This window comes from Lutra lutra, chromosome 2, assembly GCF_902655055.1.
Source record: "Lutra lutra chromosome 2, mLutLut1.2, whole genome shotgun sequence".
Taxonomy (NCBI): Eukaryota; Metazoa; Chordata; class Mammalia; order Carnivora; family Mustelidae; genus Lutra; species Lutra lutra.
This window is the reverse complement of record NC_062279.1, coordinates 48,785,100-48,794,186: the sequence shown is the minus strand read 5'-3', so window position 1 is coordinate 48,794,186 and position 9,087 is coordinate 48,785,100. Positions and strand designations below refer to the sequence as shown.

Below are 9,087 nucleotides of genomic sequence, written 5' to 3'. Positions count from 1 at the left end.
AGCTCCGTTCCTGACCTCACTTTCATTTGAATGTACCGGTGAGCACATTTTTGGTCTAACATTGAAGATTCAGGGTCAAAGGAGATAGTGAGAAGTAGAAGGGAGAGATGTCAACCTAAAAACAAAAAGTAGCAAACAGACAACAACGATAATAGTACATTTGGAAACCCAGGTTGGCCCGGGTGCCGTCAACGGTCTTACAATCCAGCAGGTAAATCAGATCATTTTTATGAAAAGCTAAGTGATAATAGAAGGTATTATTAAATAGGAAGTACAGATAATGAGGAATTTAGAGGTGGGAGTGCTCCCTGAGATCTGGTGTCAGAGATATTGAGGAATAATGGGGGTGGAAATATCTGCATATATATAAGGCAGGAAGAAAAGCCAGCTGGAGATTGAAAAGGAACAAAGTCAATTAATTGAGTTGAACTATTCAAGAGAAGTTTAGAAGTTTCTTCTCTTAAGTCTAGTTTTTCAAGCTGCTGCTTCTGGAGCTGTTCCTATGCCTAATAATACAAATCCGGAAGATGATGTGGTGCCTGCAAAAAGGTACCTGGGCACATTTGATGGCTTCCAGATGCAGATGGAAAGAACTCTGGTGCTCAAAACAAGAGTCATTAGCAACTGGGTGGTGGGAAAATCCAGGACAGGTAGCAGGTCTTGGGGCTAAATGTGAGTGGGTAATTGGATGCATCTCTTCTAGCAATGATGTATGCGCCTCGCTGAGAAGGGTCCATTGTTCCCTTGCCCAGCACAACGATGGGGAAGCCAGTGGGGACAAAACATCATGTCACCTATGGAATCAAGAATTACACCCCTGACATGGTATGGAAGGATACTGACGATGCCATCCAGAAGGTTTTGACCCCCTGACATTCAAACAGATGAGACAGGGTGAGGTTGCCATAATGATATATTTCACACAAAGAGTTCACAGGGACTCCAATCCTTTGATGGCATCACCCAGGCTTCTGGACTCTGAGCTGGTATTGGAGGAAACTTGCATTTTGAAAGGCTGAAATTTAGATTAACTACACCAAAGGCATAAACTTGTTTCTCCTTGTTGTTCATGAGCTTGGCTGTTACAAAGATCCAAAGGCTATCATATTCTTCCTCTACAGTTAATGTCAACTTCAACAGATTTGGCCTCTCTAATGATGACATCTGTGATGTTCAGTCTTTCCAAGGAGAGTCACAAAAGCACCAACCTATGTCACATCCTTACATTACAGAACCAGCCACCTGTGACCCCAGTTTGAATGCTGATGCTGTCACCACCTCTGGAGGAAAAGTTTTTTTCTTTAAAAGTGGGTGCTTTTGGTGGAAGCTTCCTGAGCTATCAAGCCATTTATGAAATTGGAGCCAGGAGTCAAATTTTTCTTTTTAAAGATGATAAGTACTGGTTAATCAGTGATTTAAAACCACAGCCAAACTATCCCAAGAGGACACATTGTCTGGGCTTCCCTGACTCTGGAAAAGATTGCTGTTGCTGTTTTTAATCCACTAATCTACGAGCCTTTTCTCTTTGTGCATAAACATATGGGAGGTGAGATGACAGGAGAAAATTTGTGGACCTTTGTTATTCCATCTTGATTACTGAGAAATTTCCAGGAATTGGACCTACTCCAAAGGATGCAACTGTTTCTTCCAAGGATGTAATCAACTTGAATAAGACAAGCCATCCAACCACATTACCAGAGGTTGGGAAGAAATACTGGGTTTGGCTATTGGGAATGCTGTAAGTAATGGCATGCACCAATTTGCTTCATATTATCACATATTTACTGCATGTGGGCTTTGTGCCTAATGTGCCTTTATGCAGTGGTATCTTCAAATAATAAGGTAATATTTATATAGAGACCATAGACTGATAATTATGAAGAATACAAACTGAAATTTTTATAACATTCTTCAATTTTGAAAAGCCCTCCAGGATATAGTCTCTTCATTTTCCATTTTTCCTGTTAAGTTTGAAAATAGAGACCATCAAAGGCCAAGAGGAAACCTTTTGGAGAATACTCAGTAAGTTGGCTCTTAAAAGCCTTTGGACAGAGAAATTATAATTATCCCTCTCTGACTTGACAAAAATTAGGAAACAGTGTTTCAGTGACCATTACATTTTTCAACAAGGGCATCATTTTAATTAAGATTTATTACAGAGAGGTGACTGGCTGGCTCAGCCATGTAGCATGTGACTCCTGATCTCAGGGTTGTGAGTTTGGACCCCATGTTGGGTGTAGAGATTAGTTAAATAATAATAATGAAAATAAAAATAAAAATAAAAAGAGTAAATGCAGAATACAACTTGGAACTGAAGAAAAGTTGCAATTGTGTAAACAAACTATTTAAATGGTGATAATATAATTTTATTCTATTTCAGGATTGACTCTCTTAATGTTACATATAAAGTATACACGAATTAAAACTTTGAAAGAAAAAAAGCCCCACTGAATCAGTGTTCTGTTTGGATCCCCTAATTCTGTCAACATCCCCTTGGCTTTGACCTCTTTGGATTGCCAGTTCACCCCTGGGCCTCTTGTAGCCTCAGCCCCACCAATGGCCAGCTTTGGCCTTTGCTGGTGGACAGCTCCCAGTGAGGTACTCACAGGACACATCTCCACGACCATCTCACCTACGAGGCAGTGGCAGGAAACAACTGGATTTTGGCCTTGTGGTTTAAGACTCAGGCAGCTGTGGTGACCACAGTAGGGCATTTTATACAATGGCCATGATCTGAAGATTCGGAATAGAAAATGTGAAAGGCCTTTGGGGGACTATGTGCTGGTCATTTCACCTGGAACAGTTGGTTTGCAGCAGGGAACACTGAAGTAAGGCAAGAGGAGCTCAGAGTTCTACCAATGGAAGCTTCTAGATGCCAAGCTGAGGACTGAACTCAAGGCCCTTAAGACCCAAAGGTACAACAGAACTGACTCTCAACCTCTAGATATCGTAAAGAAATAAAACTTTAGGGGAAGGAAGGGGTTAACCATTGACATGCAGGTCCCCTTCGTACTTGCTGAATCTTTTTGCCCAGTTTTACAGTCAGACCCTTTGGGAAGGAAAGGAGCACAAGTCAGGTATGGTTAGTTGGTTCTCTTAATGTGGGAGGCAAACCCACCTGTCCCCAAGTTTATATAACCAGAGACTCTTAGAGGGAGAAAGGGCCTTAAAGTCCTTACACCACACCCTCACCCATTGCTTGAAAACCTGCTCGATCAAATAGCTGGGCATGGGGCCTAGGCTTGAACCAGTGCCGACTGGCTCCTGACTTCCCAGAGCAAACTTTACCTTCATCCATCTCAGCTAGTTCAGCCTCTCCTGGGCCACACAGAGCACTGTGGATCCCTTGCCCACACAAGGTACCTCTACAGTTCTTCTCTTCCCTTCCCTCTCACCTCTCTAGCGTGAGTATCCCCACGCCCTTGCAACATTTCTCATGCATTTGGGTCTCCTCTCATTCTCATTTCTGTCCTTGTAATGTCTTTCTTTATAAAGAGTAAGGAGTAAAGAAAGCATTTATATAGTTTTTTTTTTTTAAGTTTTGTGAGCTATAATATACATACCATAAAACTCATCCCTGATCATTTCAAACACATCCATCCTTCCAAGATTTCCTTGTGCCAATATGCATGGTTTGCACAATTAATTCCCGTTCCCACCCCCAGCTCTAGGCAACCTCTGATCTGATTTCCATCTCTGTAATTTTGGGGCTTTCTAAGAGTTGCTTTTTATACAAAAATTTTTTTTTCTATCAGCCATCTGAGAGCCCATGAAACAGTTATGTATTATAGAGCATTCCTTTAAGAGAGCCTTTTTAAAAAATTAAGAAAAAGATTTGCCTACAGATGCAGATAGAGTTAATAACAATTCATGAATGATTGTTCCAGGGTGGGTTATTATATAATTTATCTTCCTAATCACTAGAGTCATCCAAATAGTACAACCAGAGGCTCTCCCAAAATATCCCCTGGAGCTTTCTTCCAAATATAGAGTACTGAATGGACTATCGATCCACCCAGCACGGCACTTTATAAGGTTCTGATGTCTTGCCTGGGGTCATGGGATGAGGCCAAGCCCTGGCTCTGCTCTCCTTCTTCCTCTCACAGACCCTCCAAGTTCCAGCCCGCCACTGTTTGTATCTTCTGGCCTGCAAGAAATGCCTTGCCTCCCCGCAACCCCGCGACTCGAATCCAACCCACTCTTTGAGATCCAGCCCAGGTCTCTGATGCCTTCACTGACCATGCACTCCACGACCTTCCCGTGCTCAAATACCACATATTTCAGCTGCTCGTGACACTGTCTGTGGCCGTAAATGGCTTGGGAGTCTGACCCCGGCATTAAACCTCCCTCACAGTTCCCACAGTGTTAGACAAATGGGCTGTCCTGACCCTTGCCCCCTGCCCCTCAGCCCTGATTTCTCCCTCCTTCGAGGGCCTCTCTGTCTTTGAACTTCTGCCTTATTTCATCGTCTTTTGAGGGCTTCATTATGTTGCCATATGGGCAGTCCCTCACTCATCTTCAAGTCTTCCTTCGGGGCCCAACACAGTGCCTTGTACATAATAATAATAATAACCACCACCCACCTGGCAGATCGCTTTGCAGTTTTGGAAGTGCTTTTATCGCTCTTCTGTGAGTTGACCCCATGCAATCCCATGCTAAAGGTGGGATTATTATATATTCCTTTAACAGACAAGAAGTCTGTGTCCAGAGTCCTGGCTTCTAAGATATTCTGATGCAAAGTGCCAGCACTCTGGTACATCACTCTACAGCTCAATAAATCTTTGTCGAATTGATTTAATGTTACTTGGTTGGCCGCATGGATATGAATGAGGGTACAAGAAGTAAGGAGCAGAGTTCGGTTGTTCTTTGTTGTAGCTTTTGTTGCTGTTCACATATTCATTATATACTAATCCATGTATTCATTCAACAGACAAGTACAGAGGGCCAACTACGGTCCAGTGCCAGGCATTGGCAATGCCCATGAACTTGCTCTCCCGTTGCTTGTTGTGTTAGGAGGGAGACACACAAGTAAACCATAAATGGAAATATAAAAACATATCATGTTAGGACTGTGGGAACCTAGATGGGGCCTTGAAGTCAGCTTGGGGATGTCAGTGAGGGTTTCTCAGCAAGGGTTTCTCCTGAACTGAGTCTTGAAAGGCAGGCAGGAGTTAGGGTTTTTGAGAGAGAGAGCAAGGAACGTCCTGGCTTGATAACCGACAAGCATGCATACTGTGGGAAGGCGGGGTGAGCGGTGGGGGTCCGATTTGCTCCAGGTCAAGCACAGGTTTTAGCACAGTAGGAGGTAAGATAGTTTCTCGTGGTTAAAAGCTTCAATGTCAGGGGCACCTAGGTGACTCAGTGGGTTAAAGCCTCTACCCTCAGCCTGGGTCATGGTCTTAGGGTCCTGGGATCGAGCCCTGCGTCCGGCTCTCTGCTCAGCAGGGAGCCTGTTTCCCCCTCTCTCTCTGCCGGCATCTCTGCCTGATTGTGATCTCTGTCAAATAAATAAATAAGATCTTAAAAAAAAAAAAGTTTCAACGTCGGGTGAACTTCAATTATTTTCATTTGTATTATTTTATGTTTTAAAAATTTTAAATTTTTTTTTTAAAGATTTTATTTCTAAGTGATCTCTACACCCAGTCTGGGGCTGGAGCTCACAGCCCTGAGATCAAGAATTGCTCTTCTGACGGAGTCAGCCAGGCACTCCAGATGCGTCTCAATTTTAATCCCACCTCTGTCATTGATTAGCAGCGGGACTGTGACCAAGCCATCTAAGTTCTTACTTAGAACCTTAGTTTCCTTATCTGTGAACTAGATAAAGGTCCTCTCTCACCAACCGTTGTGAGGAATGTGAGGGAGACCAAAGGTGAGGTGCTTGGGTAGCACAGTGATCGGCACACCGGGAGCCCCCAATAAATGAGAGAAGACAACATTTCTCAGAAGATAGGGATTGTCCTTTGGGGCATCATTAAGAGATGGAATTAGTAAGAGATACTGGCTGCGGCAGCCACTACCTTGCCCTGTGCTTCCTCAGAGAAATATTGCTTCCCCACCTCACAGGGCAGAACAGGCCCACCTCTGCCTAGAAGAGCCCACGGTAGCAGGGAGAATGGGGGGAGGCAAGAGAGAGAACCAAAGCTCAAGACACACAGGCCGACCCACTGAACCAAGATCCAAAGCATAACACTGAGGGTAAGGACCCAGGAAGTCGGGGACCTTAGGGGAAAAAAGAAATCTGTAAGATTCAAAAGCAAAATGTTCCTCTTCCACTGAGTTTAAGGAAAGCTTTCGTTATTTCTCTCCTTTAACGAGAATGTTGGCACCACGGTTCTGGAGTTTGGGGCCTCATTTCCCCTTGTGTGTTTCCTCCCGGATGGTTTATTTTTCCCAGTTTGCAAAACGCTGTCCCATATAGTGTCTCATTTAAAACTCACAGGAAGCCATGACATTAGGCTGTCATGACAACGAGGCTGCTTCATTTTGCAGGTGAAGAAACAGAAAGCCAACTGCTCTGAGTCGAAGTGGACAGGGATCATCCCAATGTAGAGCTTCTTATAAAAATATCCCCCAGCTACGTACACCAAACAGAGCACACAGGCCAGGTTCCTACACAGAGAAAATTCTTTGAATCAGAACAAGGACGGCAAGGAAGGCCAGAAACAAATAAGCATGTTCCTAGCTATCATTGCTGACTTTATGGTTTTTTGTTTTTGTTTTTTTTTTGGACTTTCTTGAGTTTATGGCTCTTGAAACACATCTGCTACCAAAGGTTACAGAGGGTAAACACATTACGTCCAGGAAGTACCAGATCACCGAGGCCGGCGCTCGACCACAAGTATGTGAGCTTGAAAAGCCTGTCTCGATCAGAAAGACTGGAAAGTAGATCTACTTTGGCTGGTCTTCAATGTGCTTTCTTGGCTTTAGTTTATATCCGCTCAAATGTTTTCTTCCAGATTTCTTGAGATGCAGTTGACAAGCAACGTTTTGTAAGTTGAAGGTGGAGGAGAGGATGGCTTGATACTCCTTGCAAAATGTTTACCTCAGTAAGGTCAGTGAGCACGCTGTCCCCCTGACGTAGTGACCACTTTGTTGTTAGGGTAGGAACATTTAAGAGCTACACTTACAGCAACTTTCAAGTGTACAATACAAAATATTTTTAAAAGGATAATTTATGGCTTCAGCAGTTTAGGAGATGCCCTGTGATATGGTCCTAGGGACACACTACGGAAAAACCTATTTCAGCAGCAGTTAAAATGGGGGCTTCATAGATATCCCCAGTGTTTCTATTTCTGTGGCCCACACTCTGTGCGATAATCAGTGCCTTCTAAAACACTCAACATGTTTGTCTCCTATGATCCTCACCCTAAACGTAGGAGGTGAGAATTTTTATCTCCATTTCCAGATAAGGAAACTGAGGCCCAGGGAGGCTGTGTCTTCTCCCGTGTCACAGAACAGATGTGTGGTCAGGAGGGGATTCAAAACCAGGTCTGTTTTTCAAAGCTAGGGCTCATTCTCTTTCTCCTCCATTCATTCTCTCTCAAGGAATTTAGCTCTTGAATAGAAACTTTGTGTCACTCTTTTATTGTTGTTTGATTTTCCCGCCTTGGAGAGTAATGATTAATTTTCTAAAAATAGGACTAAGTCTCACTGAGGAGGCGATACTTGGCCATGCAGTGCTAGGTACTTTCCACGTGGTAATTTAGGAGGTGGCGATTGTTGGTATGCTTTTTCTGCTTGCCTCAATCATCAGAAGCAATCCCAAATGAAATAGAAGTACATTAAGAACGAGTAGAATGCACTCATTTCCACTCTCCTCCCCCAAAGTAACCATTTTTAATAGATTTGTGGGTATTCTCTTAGATGCGCTCCTTAGCACTTAAAACCATGTGTTGAGGACAGATACAAACATACTATGGTATTCCCATTTACAGATGAGGACAGAGGTTCAAAGAGGTTGAGCAACTGCCCAGGATGGAACTGTAGGCAAGTGACAGAGCCGGGATCACAAGCCAGGTCTTCAGACGCCTGGCCCACGGCTCAACCCATCACCTCTCCCACCAACCTGAGGTCTCAACCCAAGAGCCACATGGAACTGCTCCGGGGCCAAGAGCTGGCTTAACTCTTGCGCAGAGTACATGCTATCAGATAAACTGCTTAGGATTCCTTGTGGACTTTGGTTTGTCTGTTTGAGAAAAGAAGGTAAACATGCCTTCACCCTACTTTAGCTGCAGGGGTGCAGAGAGAAGGGAGTAAATAATGTCTGTGGCACACGCCCTGAGCTCCTGGGAAGAAGGCTCTACTTGGATGCAGAGTGGTTGAGGCGGGGACACACCGTGCTCTCATGCAGACATGCCTATGCAGCCTCCTTTGGAGAGGTGCAGCCCTTGTTCTAGGGTTTCTTTCCAGCTGACTCATCCTGTGACCTTGAGAAAGGTCCCTGTCTCTCTGCACCTTTGCTTCACCCTCTGCTGTAAACCAGGGCTAATAATACTTCCTACCTCGTTCATAAGATGGGAAATGAACACACAAGTCCATATAGCACGTTCCTACCTAGCTGGGACCCAAGTGCAGGCACAAAGCAAGTGAGGTGACTATGTGATCAGCTAGCTCATTTTAGGCCAAGGGACCTGTGGAAAAAGAGAACACATTGTAGCAGATGTGCGCTTCTCTACGGAAACTGTTTCTTAAAGCCCCACCTCTGTGAAATTTTTACCTCATGCCTTTGTTAAAATGCTTTGCTTCTCTTGAAATGTCCTCCCCCACCTCTTCTTGTGAAATTGTACCTGTCATTCAGTGCCCCGGCGAAATGCCACATTTCCATGATGCTTGTCTCTATTCTTTCAACTAAACACGGTAGCTCCTTCCTCCGGATCCTCTGAACAGTGTTTGCCTTCTCGTAATCTCAGATTTTGCCAGGAATTTCAGATTTTTGCCAGGAATTTTTTAATAACAAATCTCATTCTCCTAACAGATTATAAGTATATTAAAGGTAATAATAATACAGATTATAAGTATATCAAAGGTAAGAATAATACCGTATTTCTCCAACTTCTTAAACTACTAACACAGCTTCTTGCCCATAGT

General features: G+C 43.7%; 1 long non-coding RNA gene across 2 annotated transcripts; it reads left to right on the top strand.

The window, feature by feature from the left end:
- Positions 1-1,278: 1,278 nt before the first annotated feature.
- LOC125092897 (uncharacterized) lies at positions 1,279-8,151 on the top strand. Of its 2 annotated transcripts, none has more exons than XR_007125094.1 (4): positions 1,279-1,738; positions 6,490-6,838; positions 6,957-7,051; positions 7,935-8,151. It is a non-coding gene; the product is annotated as an uncharacterized LOC125092897 (long non-coding RNA). The 2 variants fall into 2 exon arrangements; XR_007125095.1 differs by lacking the exon at positions 1,279-1,738 and adding an exon at positions 1,750-2,022.
- Positions 8,152-9,087: the final 936 nt, after the last annotated feature.